The sequence below is a fragment of the Dasypus novemcinctus genome, chromosome 12 (genome assembly GCF_030445035.2).
Source record: "Dasypus novemcinctus isolate mDasNov1 chromosome 12, mDasNov1.1.hap2, whole genome shotgun sequence".
Classification (NCBI taxonomy): domain Eukaryota; kingdom Metazoa; phylum Chordata; class Mammalia; order Cingulata; family Dasypodidae; genus Dasypus; species Dasypus novemcinctus.
The window spans coordinates 102,862,311-102,879,123 of record NC_080684.1 but is presented as its reverse complement, the minus strand read 5'-3'; the positions used below and the strand labels follow the sequence as shown (position 1 = coordinate 102,879,123).

General features: G+C 65.7%; 1 protein-coding gene across 4 annotated transcripts in view; it reads left to right on the top strand.

Moving 5' to 3' along the window:
• Positions 1-16,813, top strand: part of TCF20 (transcription factor 20) — a 210,782-nt gene that overhangs the window by 28,167 nt on the left and 165,802 nt on the right. Inside the window, exon 1 of one of the 4 annotated variants that reach the window (XM_071219086.1) lies at positions 9,958-10,110. The exons of 2 other annotated variants lie outside the window; for them this stretch is intronic. The gene's annotated coding sequence lies outside the window, so the exon portion shown is untranslated. Of the gene's footprint in view, positions 1-9,957; positions 10,111-16,813 lie in introns of those variants that run through there. One more of the 4 variants, XM_071219084.1, reaches the window with a different exon arrangement.

The following is a 16,813-nucleotide window of genomic DNA, read 5'->3' as shown; positions in this document are numbered from 1 at the left end:
TGGAGCAGGGGGCTTCTTGGGGCACTCACGGAGCAGCCCCTACCCTGTGGACCTCAGTTTCCCTATCTGCAAAGTGGGCCGTGGGGGCCAGGCAGCTCTAAGTCTTTGGCTCCTGAAGGCTGGGTCCCCGGCCTCCGTGGGCACCCCCAGGCCCCAGGGCTGGCCGGATCACCCTTGCTGGCCCTGCATTGTCACTGAAGGTCTAGATGCTTGGCATCGTGTCTCCTTTATTTGCTTGTATGTTCATTCAGCAAATATTTACTGAGGACACACAGCACAGCCCTGCCTTCATGGAGCTTGCGGTCTTGTGGGGAGACCCATGGGGCCTTGACCTTGTCTGGGCAGCCCGGGGAGGGCTTCCTGGAAGAGGTGACATTTAAGCCCAGGATATCCAGGGAAAAGAGAGACAGGGGAAGTTGTTCCAGGCAGAGGGCAGAGCACGTGAAAGTCCCTGAGCTGGGGGGGATGGCGGCGTGGGCACGGGAAGGGGAGCGTTGGGGCGCCCCGCAATGAGGACTTTGGCGTGGTGACCTCTCCTGTCATCTTTATCACTGCCCAGGGAGGAAGGATCTTGTCCCGTGCTGCAGATGGGGAAACCGAGGCCCACCCCATGGGAGGGCGTGCCCCACAGGCCTCTGCACCCTCAAGTCTGCCCTGCGGACCCCTGAGAGGTCCTGGGCCAGGGGCTGGTGGGCGCCGGCTGGTGTGGCATCCTCAGGGAAGCTGAGGTGAGGGGGTGAGCTAGGGCCTGGGGTCCTGTCCGGGGCTTCCCCCTTGCCGGGCAGAGGAGGGCAGGGGCCTCCTCGGGTGGCGAGCGGGTCTCCTGTCCCTCTGAGCCTGGACTTGTGCCTGAACCGAGTGGACCCTGAGCCCACTCGCCCTCTCCCACCTACCGAGCCATTTCTAGCCGGTTCGTGGCCACGCTTTTCCAGAGCCTGGTTTGGACTGGGGGTTGGTAGGAGGAGGAAGGGGCCAGGGTGGGGGGTGGCGCTGGCCCGGGGAGCTCCGCGGAGCTGCTCTGCCACCCCCGAGCCTCCGGCCCCTCCTGCGGCCAGCCCTGGGCTGCTCCCTGCCGTGCCCTGTCCCCCAGCCTCGGCCCCCAGCCCCACCGTCCCCCTGGCGGGTGCCCGCTGCGGCCGTCTGCTCCTGCTACCCCTTTGGTCGTGCAGTCCATGGCCCCGTCACTGCAGCCTCGTCCCCCCCAGCCCCGTCCCCTGCTCCTCTCCGCTCTCTGCCTCTGAGAAACCACGATCTCGTCCTCCCGGGGCCCTGGGTCCTGTGGCCGCTCTCCCGGCGGCTCCATCCAGGCGCCAGGCTTGGTCGGCCCCTAGGCCAGGCGTGAGGACCCCCTCGGCAGCTGAGGCTGGGACGAGGGACGGCTTGTGGCCTCGCTGCAGGCAGGGCTGGCGCCCTCCTCACCTCCGCCCGGGGCGACGGCTGCTTCCCCTCAGCCCGGGGTGCCTGGGAAGAGGACTGGCTTATCAGAGCCAGGGGGCCGCTGCGGGGCAGGCGGAGGCAGGGACCACTGCCCGAGAGGCCGGAGGAGGCAGGGAGAGCCAGAACGAGCTGGGGCTGACTGGGGGGCACGCAGGAGGACAGAGCGGCCCCGGCCGGCCTGTGCCCAGTGGGACCGGCGGGTTGGGTGTCCGGCCTCACGATGGTGGGCAGCGTTGGAGTCCAGCCGTGGAGGAGGTGCCAGGATGCTTGTGCTGCGTCGTCCTTCTCTCACCTGGCGCGCCCTTCCCGGCTGAGGGCCGAGTCGGGCCTTCCTCAGGGCAGGGACAGGCCTCGGCCCCCAGTCTGGTGGAAGAGTAAGTGACGGTGCTCCCAGAACGTGTCCTGGGCCCTGCGGCATGCGGGCCCCTCAGCTCCCCCCACACCTTGGGAGGTAGTGTGGTGCTGCTCCCCCTGTACAGACCAGGTGACTGAGGCACAGAGAGGTTACATGATCTGCTCAGGGTCGCACAGCCAGGGAGTGGGTGAGCCGGGGTTTTACTTCATGGAGTCTGAAGCCAGAGATGGGGCTCGGAACCGCTAGGGGGAGGGGCGTAGGGTCAGGGGCTGGGCAGGCGCCCACACAGGCTCGGGCAGGTTGTGGAGCAGAGGCCATGCCTGAGAAGGGCCCAAGCCCTCGGGCCCGGGTGCCTTCAGCATCTGGGGTCTGAGCTGCCTCCACGCCCATCCTCAGTGGGGCCCGGATCTTGGGGCTCTCAGGCACCCCATCCCAAATGCACTCATCCCACCTGCTCCAGGTAGCTGCGGAGACACCCCTCAGGAAGGCTGGGGCCCCAGGCTCTTGCTCTCCGAAGATACCCTGGACTTTTGCAGGGAAATACGTTCTGGAGAGTCAGGCTCTGCGGGGGGCGTTGTCCAGCCTGGTCGAGGGAGCCCAGGGGCTGTGTGGCCCCAGGGTTGCCATCCTGTGCAGGGAGCACCCCTGTACCTCCTTTCAGCTCCTCTCAGCTCGGCCGGGCCGGGGAGGGTAGGTGGAAAGGTGCAGCGGGAGGCTGGGAGTCCCTGGTGGAAGCCACAGCCCTAGATCAGGGGACGGGGCCGGAGCCAGCGGCAGTACCGGTTGGTCAGCGACTCACAGGTATAAAAGTGACACTGCAGCCCACACAGGGCCTGGGAGGACACAGGCCAGCGGAGCCTTCCTGGAGGAGGGGGGAGGAGCTAAGATGAAAGGGGGAAAAGAAGATTAAATGAGTAGAAGCAGAGAACAGTGCCAGCCTGAGGGAAAGGCTAAGCAAAGGCCCTGTGGTAGAGAGAGAGTCGTGCATTGGAGGAAGTGGGAGGGAACATAGTGGTTAGAGCAAGAAGGGCTGGGCGCCGGGCTGTGGCGCCTGATGAGGCGGGACCTCCGGCTTAAGCCGGGAATGGTCAGCTTTCGGGTTCCGCCAATCTAGGGGAGCCCCTTCCTCCGAGTGTTGTCTTGGGCGAATGTGTTCGTTTTTCAGCTGGTGAGACACCCAGCTGCGGGTTGGCTAACCACAGGAATTTACTGGCTCGCACTTTCAGAGGCCAGAAGGCTGGTTTCCTCCTGGGGTTGCTAAGTTCTGGCCGGCCATCGGTTTTTGGGGTTCCGGGCTGTTCTGTCACGCGGTGGTGTCTTCTCTCTCCCCCGGGTGAAAGCAGCTCTGCCTGCTCCCGCGGCTTCTCTCAGGTCTCCAGATATAGGATTAGGGCTGCCCATGTTCGTTGAACCCCACCTTACCTTCACAAGGTCCTATTTGCAGTGGTTTACCCCCACAGGAATGGATTAAGAACATGCCTTTTTGGGTGCATAAGTCCCAGCAGCATAGCAAGGAAGGGGCCACCTCAGACCCTCTGTTTCCCCATCTGTGACATGGGCCCACTGTCCCTCCACCAGAGCCTAGAGGTGTGTGTGGAGTGCCCAGTGACCTTGGCCGGAAGGTCGCACGCAGGGAATGCAGGAGCCCTCTCCCCACCCTGGGGGCCTGCTGGCCCTCTGGTACCACCGCCATAGGTTGGTGTGTGGCCGTGCCTCACTCTTCAGGCCTCCATCTGGTTGGCAGGTTGGGGAGGGGGATGAGCTCTTGGGCAAGGTCTGGGTGCCCCCCTTGGTGGGGGTGGGGTCTTGTGAGGCTGCGGCAGGTGCCCACCCCTCCCTCCTCCTGGTTGTTAAGTGCGCCTGAGCCCCTGTCAGGCAGGGTGGTATCCAGCAGTGCTGGGCCCGTGTGCCCGGGGCTTCTCCCGGCCTCAGCTGGGGCCTCCTGCAGGGCTGGGGGCGGGTCCTGAGGCGCCGTCCTAGGGCAGGGGGCTGACCCCCGTCACTGACGCAGCCACCCCAGGAACTGGGTGTGCCACGGGCGGCGCCCTTCTGCCCACCTCAGCCGTGGGCCCCTGGCTGCCAGCTCCCCGACAGCCCTCCCACCACTTGTCCCGGCAGGCGGGCGCCGCATCTCGGTGCCGCGGCGGGCGCCGTGTGATACCAACAGCCGCAGCAAAGCAGGTGCCCCGCGTCCAGGAGAGAACAGGGCTTGGTCACCGCGAGACCCTGTGCCTCGAACCCCCCACCGGCCCTGCGCGGTCAGGCCCCTCCCTCCCGTGGCACCGGGAGAGGCTGAGGCCCAGAGGGGAGCCCCAGGCCCCAGAGCGAAGGGGTGGCACAAGGGGGCCCCAAGCCCGGCGCCTGACGCCCCGCAGGCTCCACTGCCCCACGCTCCAGGCTCCGGGGCCCTTTCCTCTGGCTCGGGTCCTCGGGGGGGGGGCACGGTCGCCGGCCTTGCCACTCCGGATGTGAGCTCCTTGAGGCGGGAGGGGGCCCCTGGGACCCCCGGCGCGGGTGCTGCGCATGTGGGCGGGAGGGATTCGATCTTCCGGGCCCTCCCTGGCGCTTGATCTGGCGCCAGCCCGTGAACTCCGCGATGCCCCCAGGGGGGTCGTCGGGGCTTGCCGGGCAGGAAGAGGCGGTGTCGCTGGCACAGGCGGGGCGGCTCACGGGGGCACGGCAGGAGGGGCACCAGGGAGGCGTTTTTCTTGGAGGTTTGGCGGGGCCCGCGCGGGGTGGCCGCTGCTCTCCCGGGCTCCGCCCGCTGCAGCCAGGTGGGCCTGCGGTGGCTGCTGGCCCAGCGCCCTTCAGGGTCCCCGCGGAGCGTCCGTGTGCTCGGGGGGAGGAAGGCGAGGCCAGCAGAGCTGTGGTGGGCGAGGGCCGTCCGGAGGCCCGAACCCCAGGACGAGTGCCCGGCTCTGGGCTACCGGTGCGAGATCTCTGACTCCCGTTTGCTTGATGTCCGTCCGTCCATCCAGCAGTCACTTCCTGAGCCCCCGGGACAAGGAATCAGGAATGTCCTCGGGGACTGGCCTGGGGACAGAGAGAACCCAGCATGGGCTTGTCACTGCCCAGGTCCTGCTTGTGGTGTCCCAGCCTGGGGTGCTTCTGTCGTCACCTTGTCCTAGTGACCTTGGGCTGGCCATTTCGCCCCCAGGCCTCGGCTTCCTTGCCTGTGAAATGGGGTTCACGGTACCCACTCTCCAGGCGGCCGGACAGTGGGCGGCAGGGGACGCTAGCGAGCACCCCCCCTTGGGACCGCGGAGGCGTTCCAACGTTGCTGCTTCCGTTGGACCCCAGTTCCGGTCTCTGGTGCCTCACCGGCCTGGTGAGAGGAATTCCTTTTGTGCCGCCTTTGCGGGACCCTCCCTCCTCCCAGGACCCCCTGCCCTGTTCCCTGCCCCCTCCCATAAGTAACAGGACGATTCTCAGCCTCATGGGGCCTGCTCGGGCACAGCACCAGCCTTGGGAGGTAGGGGCCGTTGTTTTCCCTGCTTTACGGATGAGGAAACTTGAGGCTCCGAGCTGGGACGCCAATGTGGCTGCTGGCCCTGGGGACTGCTCCCTGCCTCATGGCGCCCGCCGCCCCTCGGGCCTGGCACGTGGGAGCCTGCCGTGCCTCCTCCTCCCCCATCTGGGCTGGCACCTGCCTCGGAGCCTCTGCCCTGGCAGGAGCCTCTGCCTGGAATGCTCTCCCTCTGGAGCCACGTGTGGCTCAGCTCAGCCATCCCCTTCTTTGAGAGACTGTCCCCGGCTGGCGAGATTAGCACCCCACTGTCCTGTCCCCTCACCTGGACACCTGGTGTGTCCTGTGATGCCAGCAGCTGTGGCTGGAGGACCCTGAGCCCCCGTCCCCCCAGCGTCCCTAGAGCCCTGTCACTTTTGTCCCGTGGTGTCCCCAGGGGGGCCTCCCGGGGTGCGGTGCCATCTCAGGGTGTCCTGACTGGGACAAGGCCGCCCCCTGCCCCCCAGCTGCCGTCCCTGGAGTGGCTTGTCCGGGATGGGCTGCAGCCTCTGAACAAGATGCCAGGTGAGTGACCCAAGCCGGGGCTGGGAGGTGGGGGTCCCCGGATGTGCTTTCGTTCCTTCCCTCGTCCCCCCGTTGGCACCCCCATCCACTCGGCGCTCGTGCTGGGAACTTTTCTCCTGGCCACGTTCTCCGCACTGCCGAGGCGCTCACCCAGAGAGCGAGGAGACCGCCGTCCTTACCCCTCCCGAGCGCCCCAGCCCGGTGCCGGCCCCCGCCCGCGGGAGTTTCTCCCCACCACCTCCCCAGGGGCCCCTGGATCTTCCATGCCCAAGGCGAGGGCCATCCCCCTGGCGCCTGCCGGGTCCTCGTCCTCCCAGCAAGCCGCAGGGCGGCTCGTCCATGCCCGGTTGCCTCTCGTAAGTGCTGCTGTCTGGGTTTTGTGCTTCCTCAAATTTTCTTTGGCTGAGAAAGGAAAACAGTGATGACAGCGCCAGGAGCCCCCTGCTCATATTGACTAAAAACTGACCCGTCCTGGGCAGTGGTCGAAATATTTCACTTCCGTTAAGTCGTTTGCTTTTCCCAGCCCTGTGGGGTAGGAGTCCGTACCCCCGTTTTCCATGAGGAAACCGAGGCACGGAGTGAGCCCGCAGCACGCCCAGGCTCCCAGGGTTCCCAAGCAAAGGGGTGGAGTTGGGGCCTGGAACGCAGCGGGACCCCTGGACTGAGCAGGGGTGGGCAGGAGGGCTGTCCCGTGGTTTTGCTTCTGCGGATGGGTGGGCAGAGCCACGCTGGGAGTCCCGAGCGTGGGCTGGGAGGCCGAGGGGAGCCGGGGCCCGGGGCAGGTGGGGGCTTCTTCCGGCCCTGCCCAGGGCCACCTGCTTCTCCGCAGAGGGGCCACGGCCAGTGAGCGACATGGCCCGCCTCGTGCAGGTGCCGGGCGCTCCCTCTCGCCCTAAAGGACCACCTGCCTGAAGCCTCTGTCCCCGTCCCCAGGTCAGGGCCCAGCGCCCCCATTCTGCCTCTGCGCGAGCAGGCCTTAAATCCACTGCCAGCCCTCGCTCCTGAATTGCTTGTGCGGTTTTTACAGCTGCTTGGGGGGCTGTAAGTCTGCGTTGCCTGACTCCTGTGTATTTAAATTCTCAGCCATAATGTTATATTAACTCATTTTTTGCAGTTTCCTGGGAGGCCGTGTGTACATTACTGGGGGGAGGAGCGGGAGAGCGGCCGGGCACGTGGACAAACACAGCTGTGCTTGTACCTGGGCCTGGGGGTGCGCCGGTGCTCCCCCCCCTTCTGCAGGCCCCCGACGAGGGGTGCTTCCTGCCAGTCAGCTGCTCCCCGCGCCCCCGGCCCCCAGAAGGCACAGATGCCGCCGTGCGGCTGGTGAGGCAGGACGGCTGCGAGCCCTGGACTTTCCCGTCGTTCACTTGCACATGGATGGTGCATTCTCCCCTCCCCCGTGCCCACTGTATGCCGAGCACCTACTGTGCCCCCAGTGCCCGGGACCCCCCAGAGGTGTGTGCAGCTGGCCATGCCCCGTCCTCACAGAGCCCGGACCCAACCTGCCTGGAGGGAAAGTGAAGCTGAGTGAGGGGCCCAGGGTGGGGTAATGCCATACCCTGGGGCAGAGCCCCGAAGGCGGGGAGGGAGCTGGCTGCACCGCTGGGAGGTGGTGGCGCTGACGTTCGCCGGCCGTGACCGACCACGTGCCAGGCTCTGCTCTGCAGGTGTGAGCTCAGTTCACCTGCTCAACGTGCCCATTTTACAGGTGGTGCCTGAGGGGCAGGAGCATGCCCCAGGCCAGCAGCTGCTAAGTTCTCCACATTCTCACAGCTGTTCTCCGGTCCTAAAGTCCGTGCAAAGGCCCTGAGGCCAGAATGTGGTTGGTGAGTTGGAGGACAGTGAGGAGGCCAGCGTGCCTGGAGCAGAGTGAGTGGGGAAGGAGTGGCAAGGGAGGGTGAAGTCCCGGGGCGGGACTGTGTAAGGGCTGTGGTGCGGAACTCGGGGGCACCCAGGTAGCAGTGGTGGGAAGGGAGGGGAGAGGGGCAGAGCCGTCAGGTGTGATGTAGTAGGGCAGGGTCCAGGGAGTGGTGTGGGGTGGGCCCGGTGAGTGGGCAGCGCCTGGGACAGTCAGCGCTGGGGGAACCGCTGGGCGACTCCGGGAAGGCTCTCAGTCCCTTCCAGCTTCAGCGTGCCCTCCTTGGGCATCCAGAAATGAGGAGGTCCCAGCTGGCTTCCCCCCCAGGTGCTGTGGGGTGTCATCTACGCCTGTGCCCAGAGGGGCCTGGAGCTCAGCCCTGACCTCAGTTAATTTTTAAAAAATTTTTATGTGTTTATTCCTCCCCCCACCCCCCCCCCCCGTTGTTCTGCTGTCGCTACCTGCTCTCTGTGTCCGTTCGCTGTGTGTGCTTCTGCGTCTGCCTGTTTTCTCTGTAGGCGGCACCAGGAACCGATCCCGAGACCTTCTGGAGTGGGAGAGAGGTGCTCAGTCTCTTACGCCACCTCAGCTCCCTGGTCTGCTGTGTCTCTTATTGTCTCTCCTCTGTGTCTCTTTTTGTTGTGTCATCCTGCGGTGCCAGCTGTCTGCGTGGGCCAGCACCCTTCACTGGGAGGCCCCCGGAATCGAACCCTGGATGTTCTATATGGCATGGGGGGGAGCCCAGTCGCTTGAGCCACATCCGCTTCCCTGACCCCAGTTCTTGAGCTGGCCGCTTGTTGCCTTGGTCTTTGGGGTCATGAGCTTTGCCCCCCGGGGCCGTGGTGAGGATCGGTGCCAATGGTGCGGGAGGTGGGCAGACCCTGCTCGTTGCTGGCCACTTGCCGCTCGTTTGGTTCTCTGGGCTTCTGTGACTCCCCCATTTTACGGGTGAGAGGACCAGGGGTTAGAAGGGGAAACAGCTCGCCCAGAGCCCCTCTGGGGTCCCAGCATGGCCAGGCCTGGAGGGCCGTGGAGCTTGGGGCCCCTCACTGGGAGGCGGGGAGTGGCCAGGGGCTACCGAGATAGGAGTGGAGCTGGGTGGGCTCACGCCGGGAGCACAGGGCAGGTGGCCCAGCTCGCAGGGGCGGGGGCTGGAGGGCAGGGCCAGAGGACCACTGCCCAGTGCCCAGTGTTGTGTGTCTGGGCTTGCTCCCTGGAATGCCCTTTCTGCTACCTCAGACCAGTACCTCCTCCAGGAAGCCTTCCCTGACTTGGTCCCCAATGGTTGCACACCTCATGTCAGTCTCAGCGTGGATCTCGTTGGGTGCCATGATGTGTCCTTCCCGGCCAGACTGGAGACTCCCCGCAGGCAGGGCCTGTGTCCATGTGCCCCGCACGGGGTGTGGCACTGAGCGGGTGTCAGCACCTGCCAGGACTGGAGCTCAGGCTGGGGAAGCAGGGGGGGCCAGATCCAAGACAGGGCTTGGGACAGGGAGGGACTCCGTGGGCTGCAGGGGGACGGGTGCCCGTATCAGAATGCTGGCCCACGTTTCCCAGGGGGGCTGGGAGCCTCAGGGGCGGGCTGAGCCTGCGCGTCCAGGGCCCACCAGGCAGGCAGAGCGGTGCCCTGGGCGCTGTTGGCAAGTGCCGTTCCTGGCTGAGTTCGCGGCCCCAGACCCTGGCTGGCAGGTGGAGTGTCCGAGGTGCCCAGCATCCCCTTTCTGGGGCAGCTTCTGGCAGCAGGCCCCCGGGACACCCCTGCATTTGGAGGTGCCAGGGTGCCCTCAGTGCCCCCGGCAGCCCTGCGGTTTGCAGCGCAAGGCCTGTCACCTGGGGCCCGGGGCCTTGGCCCCACGTGCCTTATGGCTCGCGGTCCCCGATGACTGGGGTCACCGGGCACAGGGCCCCGTGCCGGCCCCCGCCAGGCCGGAGCCCACGCCCTGGAACCTTCCCCTGATGCCAGCCTCTGCCCCTCCTCTTAATGAGGAAAGCGCTTCTCCCCGCCATGCCCCCTCCTTCCGGAACGGCTGTACGGCGCCCGGCACCGCGGGCCTCGCGCGCCCTCTTCCTCCTCTCGCCGGCCGCCCGGGAAAGCCGACGGTGTTATTGTGTATTTTAGCTGATTGTTCCCCGTATGCCCCAGTCTCTTTAGGGTGGGGCTGGGGGGGGATGGGGGGAGTAAGTAAATTATATATTGAACTCCTAACTGGAGCTGAGGCCTTGCGGTTTCCATGGCAACCAGGCTGGAAATAGCTCGGTGTGACATCAGCCTGGTCCAGGTATAGCAGGATCCAGCCGTTCCCCAAACAAGCCAGCTCCGAGGAGTGCAGGGATGCGTGGCTAATTAGCATATGCAAATAAGCATGGGTGAGCAGGCGGGGCCTGAGGTGCCCCCCGCCGGTCCCGTGGCCATGCCAGGGCCTCTGGCAGGTAAGCGGGCCAGGGTGCTGGGGGGTCAGGCCCAGGCCTGCCCGCCCCGTGGGGCTCTGGGAGTGTGGCCGGCAGGGCTGCCAGGGTATGGGTGGCGCAGATGGCACTGAGCCTCATGGTTCCGTGCCCGGGCTCGAGTGGGCTCCAGCTCCGCTCGGCTCCCGGGTGCCTCTGCAGCCAGCTACCTAATTGGGTCCTGCTGGCTGGCTGCCGTTTTTCTCCCTAGGTCCTGAGGGAAGGGGTCACCCCGCACCCGCCTTGGCCCCCTTCCACAGCTGCCTACCTCTGGGCCGTGGGAAAGGCCTGGACCCCCACCGCCCTCCAGTTGCTCCCCGGCCGGGTCCAGCCCGCCACCCCCTGCCAACCCCCAACGGGGAGGATAGAGCCGAGCCCTCGTCGGGGGGCTGGTTGTCACCCTGACCTGGGGCTGGCCCCTTGGCCTCTCTGAGCCTCAGTTTCCACACCCGAGGTGGGCGTGTTTTCCCCGCCCACCCACCTGAGGTCGGGAGGAGCCAAGGCGTTGCCACTAAGGAAGGGCCGGGGAGCCTGGAGGCGGCGGGGCCTGGAGAGGGGGGGCGATGACTGTCATCTGTTCGAATGGCGGCGCCGTCCTCCCAGCACCCGCGCCCCATCCCCCAGCACACGCACAGACACGCACTCTCTGGCGAGACACGGGAACGTGTAGTAGGTTTCCGGGTGAGGTGCCACATTGCCACCTCCACGGCGGTGATTTCCACACGAGGGCCCTGGGCTGAACCGCCGGCGTTCGGGCTGGGCGTGCGCCGTGGCTGAATGAGATAATTTATTCATCTCAGCAAATGCTTGGGGTGTGCCGGCCGAGGAGGGGTGAGTCAGGCGAGCCGCCCAGCGCAGTCTGCAGGGGGAGGCGGGCGGAGGCTGCGGGCCCAGCGCTGGGGGGGGACCGGGGGGGGGCCTGGGCAGATGGTCGAGGGCATGGGATGTTTGGGCGATGCCTTAGGGCCGCATCAGCGTCTGCTGACCGAGAAGGGCACTCCAGGGAGAGAGGAGGGCAGGCCCAGAAGCCAGAGGTGGAAAGGGGTCCTGGGCATTTGGGGAAGGATGACATTTGGTTGCATTTGAGCACAGGGCAAGAGAAAATGATGACAGATGAGATGAGCAAGTTCCATCAGTGCTAGATCCAGAGGGGCTGGAAAGTGAAGAGTTTGGATGTGATCCGGGAGGCAGTGGGAGCCACTGATGGTGCTAGAGCAAGGGAGTTTCAGAAAGACAACGGGGGCCGGAGATGGCAGTGAAGGCCGCGCAGGTGGGGGTAGCACCTTGGTCGCGTGGGTGGTGCTGGTGACAGGAGCGCTGGCTCTAGTCCCTCCGGGGTGCGCCCCTGTAGCCAAAAATTGCTTCCTCTGGGAACAGAGTGACTCCCGATCCTCAGACGAACGTGTCTCCTGCTGGTGCTTGGCCGTCAGGACCTCAGCCGTGCGAGGTGGCCGCCCGGGCCGGCCCATGACCAAGTCACACCTCCAGCCCTCGAACCCACATGTGCTGAATCGCCGTGGGGGGAGGAGGGGTGAGAGCACAGGCGGGGCTCGGTTTCCTCATCTGTAAAACCGGGCCGTGATAGCCCTGGGTCGTGGAGTCCCCATGGAAAGCTTTGTGAGCCATGGGAGTTAGGCGTCTGCCTCCTGCGGGGAAGAGCGGCTGCCCTGAGGATTCTGGAAAGGGGGGCAGCAGGAATGGGCAGGGGTGCCGGCTGCCTGCTGGGGTGAGGCCCTGGGGGGGTGGCCGTGTGTACTGGGGGGCGGGGTTTGGTCTGGGCTGCTTTCGAGGCTGCTGGTGCCCGTGAGGAGGGGTGCCGGCCCCGAGCTTCCTACTTCGTAGCCGTCGTCCTCCGAGGATGGGCCTGGAACCTGGGACCGGAGCTGGGGGTCTGTGCCAGGTGTGTCCTTGTGGTCAGCATGTCCGGGGGGGGGGGGTGGAAGGAGGCAGGGGAGGGGCTCATCTGGCCCATGACCTTTTTGCAGCCTCCTTAGGAGTTGGGGTGGCTGGGCCCAAACCAGGGGGGCTAAGAGACGCGAGGACGGCACGGGACCCGGGCTGCGGCCCTCTGTTCACAGCCTGGTCCGGGGCTCCCTGCAGTTCTTGGAAGAGGTCTTGCATGCCCAGGGGGACCTCGAGCTGGGGATGTGGAGAGCCAGGTGGCCCTAGAAACCACCTCTCTTTCCCTCAGTTCACAGGTCGGGCAGGAGCTCGGGCACCTGGCAATGGCCAGATGTGGCCCTGTCCTCGAGGGGCTGGAGGTGCACCTGTGAGCAGCGACCACACACCCCCGGGGGTGATTTGTGCTGGGAGGAGGGCCCAGCCCACCCTGGGGGCAGGGGAGGCTTCCTGGAGGAGGGGGCATTTGGGCTAAATCTTACAAGCAGAGCTGATGGGACAGCAGTCGGTGTCCTAAGCAGAGTTGGTTGCAGCGGCAGGACACGCGGAGTGGCCGGGGCACGGCGGGGCGCTTCTCCGGGCTGCCCAGCTCCTCGGCACCAACAGGCTAGTTGGTGGCCACGTAGTCTGTCTGTCCTGCTTGTTCACGGCCCCGGCTGAGAGGCCTCCGGGGCGGGTGCAGAGAAGGCCCTGTGAGCCTGGGGGTGGAGCTGGGCCTTCTGTAGCGTGCACTTCTGGGGCATCTCCTCGTCACACCCTCACCCCAGAAGCCTGCACAGCACCTGGCAGTCTCTGCCCCAGGTGTGGCCTCTGGTGACCTTTGTAGCGTGCAAGTGTGGCTGGTCACGCCCCTCTCACACCCCACGGGCTGCTCCCTGGTTCTCGGGAGAAAGGCTGGGTCCCCTGGGTGGCCTGTGTGCTCCAAAGCTTTGCTTCACGCTTGCCCTCTGCCTGGAGCCCCCCGCCTCCTGCCCACCTGTGACTTGCCCGTGGCTCTCTGACGAGCCTCCCCTGAGAGGCGCCCCTTGACCAGCCAGACCTGGGCTGGTGGGTGTCTCCCGTGGGCCCCTCAACCTCCAGGCCTCCCTTGTTCCCACACTGAGCCCGCCTTCCTGTAATGGTGGCTCCTTCACCTGCCTCCGGGCTGCGGAGGGCCTTTGGGGGCTGGGGTGAGCCTGACTCCTGGCCCTGTGGTCAGCTGGGAGCCCGTCCAGAGGGGGAGTCTAGGAATGGGTGCGTGGACAGGGGCGTGGGTGGGCGGTGCTCCTCCCACCTGCCTGGGCTGTCCTCCCCCAGGCCTGGATGCCCACCCCTCAGGGCGCCCTTCTCCCCTGAACCCACGGTTGCCTCCAGTCCCTGCTGCACGAGGGTCCCTGGCAGAGCCCCCCAGGACCCCGCTCCTGAATCCCCAGCTTGGTGGGGGGGTCCCCTGGGGCCCAGCTGGCTTCTTCCACCTTCCAGCGGCCCATAGGCAATGCCTCAGTGACCCCTTCCCCCCGTGAGTGATTGCTGATGGACTTCACCTTTCCGGAACCTTCCTTCTCAGGCAAGACAGTGTCCTGCAGGAGTCTCCAGAGGGGGCCACAGCCGCCTCCTGCCCCTGGGTCTTCTCAGGCCCCTCCTCGATTGTGTGTTTCTGAGAACTATGGAAACTGCTGTTATTCTGACTCAACTGCCTGCTCTTTCACTTAAAAGAGGGGGTGTGGTCCCTTTAAAACAAAAAGCTCCCACTGTGGCGAGAGTTGAAGTCTTTGGGCCAGAAAGGGTGCAAGGTGGGCTCTGGCTCTCTCACTCCGTAGGTGCGTGGACGGGGCTGGCCCTGCATGGCCAGATTCTCATGCCCTTTGCCCTCCCTGTCCGCTTGGCAGATTCTTTTCCAGGCATTGCCCCGATGTCCGCTCTGACGCCTTCTGGAATTTGTCACTCCTTTGCTCATTCATTCACTTGCTTGCGCGTTCCGGGAACAGCCGCTGTCTGTTTGCCCCGAGCCAGGCTGGCTTGGGCTTGTGGGTGCAGGCGTGAACAAAGGGCCGCCAGGCAGGGTCCCTTCTCAGGGGCAGCAGGGCTCCCCGCTGCCCCCACCCCTGGCTCGAGCCCCTGGCAGGCCCCCGGGCTCCTCTCCGTGCCTGGTAATTGCCGGCTTCGCGCCGGGAGGCAGCGGGACCAGGTGTGGGCTGCCCACCGCCCGCCCGCCGCAGGAGGCACCGCTGCTTGGGATTTGAGCTGTCCAAGGGCCTGCGACGGGGCCGTGGGGAAATCATTTTCTGACAGTGGCCATCAATTTTGCTGAGAGCCCCTCGGCGCTCTGCAGCCCCTCCCTCGGCTTCGGCAGCTGGTCCCCGTCAAGCCCTTTGGTGTCCTGATGACAGCAAATGGCTCGTGTTAGGCATCTGCCCCGCAGCCCACGTCCAGGAGAGGCGGTGCAGGCCACTTCATACACACACGTGTCACGTCCGAGCTGATCTTTCAGTCCTTGGGTTTGGGGACGTGCCTCCCCCACCTAGCTTGGGGTGGCCACGCAGGGCCCCTTGGTGGCAGCACCAGCAGGAGGGTCCTTCGTGTCCTTGACACAGGGTGCAGCTTTGCACACAGGCAGAGAGCTCCAGGCAGAGCAGTACAAGCAGAGGAAACAGCCTGTGCAAATGCCCCGGGGCAGGGCTAAGCTTGCCGTGGTCACAGGGCAGAAGGACTTCTGCACGGGCAGCAAGGGGTCCAGGGGCCCCGAGTCATCGGGCTTGGAGCCAGGATCCCAGCAGAGCCCGGAGGGACCCACAGGACGGAGATGATCAGGGGAGGCCCGGAGAGGAGGCGGTGTTGGGTGGGAATTGCACAGGCCCCCAGATACTGCCTGGTGGAGTTTGAGGTGGGGGAAGACCTCCCAGGGGGCAGAGCAGCAAGGCCGCAGGCTTAGAGGGGTGGGCACCCCAGGGCGTGCTGGGCAGCCCCAGGCCCTCCCCTGGCATGGGGAGGAGACGCCACCTTGGGGCCACCCTGGGCTCCCAGAGGCCTTTGGTAACCTCATCTCGTCGGGTGCTCCCACAGCCCTGTGGGTCAGCAGCTTTCAGGGTTGGAGTCCTACTGTGCACGGGGAATTTGCACACCTCCCAGCAGCTGTTTCCGGTCCTTGTAGGCCTACTAAGTGCCAGGCACCGAGTAAGCGCTTGCCATAAGCTCTGTGACGCTACCTGCAGGTGGGCAGTTTCACCTGCAGTCACAGGTGGGGCAGCCACGGCCCAGGCTGGTCCGGGGACCCTGGTGGAGTGGCGGGCCGAGCCCGGAGGGTTGTGAGAACCTGGTTGCCCCACATGTTGCTGGATGGGGAGCAGCAAACAAGGCCAGCTCCCCGGGAGCCCGTCGGCCTCCCCCCGCCCCCTCTCCCCTGAGGGCCAGCCGGGTCTAGGCAGGGGAAGGAGGTGCCCTGCGCTTCTGGAAGCCAGCGGCGGCCTCTCCCCGCCCCTGGGCTCTTCCCGGCAGGGATGACCGTTCACCTCTCCGGAGCACGGTCTGGAGGCTCTGGGGCCTCCCAGCGGGGGGGTGGCCGTGGGTCTGTCCCCGCTGCCCACTCTACGCCCTGGGGAACAGGCCGCAGAGATGGTGCTGGCCATGGGCACGTGCTTTGGGCCCCGACAGCTGTTTCGCCAGACTAGAGGTGGGCTGGGGTGTGGGTTCCGGAATCGAAGCTCTTCCCCGTCGGCTCCTGCTCTCACCTCCGTCCGTCGCTCCCTTCACGGATTCGTCTGAGGCCGGGGACTGCCCCAGCCTGGCTCTGTCTGAGCCCGCTCGATAAGGTCAAGTCCGGCAGAGACCCCTTCTCTTTTTACCAGCTGTACCCGGGTGGGATCCCATCCCCAGCAGAGCCTGGGCCACACCAGGGCTGGGGGTGCAGCCTGGTGACAGGCCGAGACCACCCGAGAGGGGCCAGCGCGCCGCCTTGAAGCTCTAGCCCCTGGTGGCTCGCGCGTTCGTGACGGCCACCTCCAGGGCGTGGAGACTCCCCTTGCTTCTGTCCGACTCCTGCGCCTGGTGGGATGCCGGGCAGAGAGCAGGTGCCCTGTAAAGACTGCCCGTCCCTGCTGAGACCCAAAGCTTTGCTCTCTTGCCTGTTGCCAGAAATTTTACTATGAACAATTCATTCCTTTGGGGTAATTACTGCCCTTTCCAGCTTCCTCTCCTGAAACGCAACTCCTAAAGACTCCCGCCATCTGCTCAGGAAGGAGGGCTTTCTGTGTTCCAATCTCTGGGTGACCCATGAGCCTCAGGGGCCAGGAGGCCAAGGCTGCCTTGAACACGCAGGGCTCTGGCACGGGGCCGTAGCGGGAGGACAGGCGGTAGGGTCTGTGCGGCTGCGGGGTGCCTTGGGTTACGCCTCGTGGCGTGGGTTGTCTTCACAGCCGTGGGAGGCGGGGGGTTATCATTGTTTGGCAGGCAGGTCCCCAGATGGGAGGGGACAGGCCAGGATGGGGTGTGGGCGGTTCCACCCGTGCCCTCGGCACCTTGCTCCTGCCCACCTGCGTGCCCCCCACACGGCCCTCGGGACAGCCCTCGGGCTCCCAGCTGCTGTCACTGGTCCTCACCCTCATTACCATCTGTACTTTACAAAAGGCCACTGTGTCTGGGGTCTGGTTTGAGCCTTGCAAGCATCTTTGGAGGCAGAAATGTCCCCATTTCTCTGATGAGGAAATCGAGGCACAGGGAGGCCGTGGGCCCTGCCTCTGGGCCTCAGCAAGAGGTGTTGGTGCCCGAGTCTGACTCTGAGGTTACGCTGTGCAGGCCTCCCCGGGAACAGGCA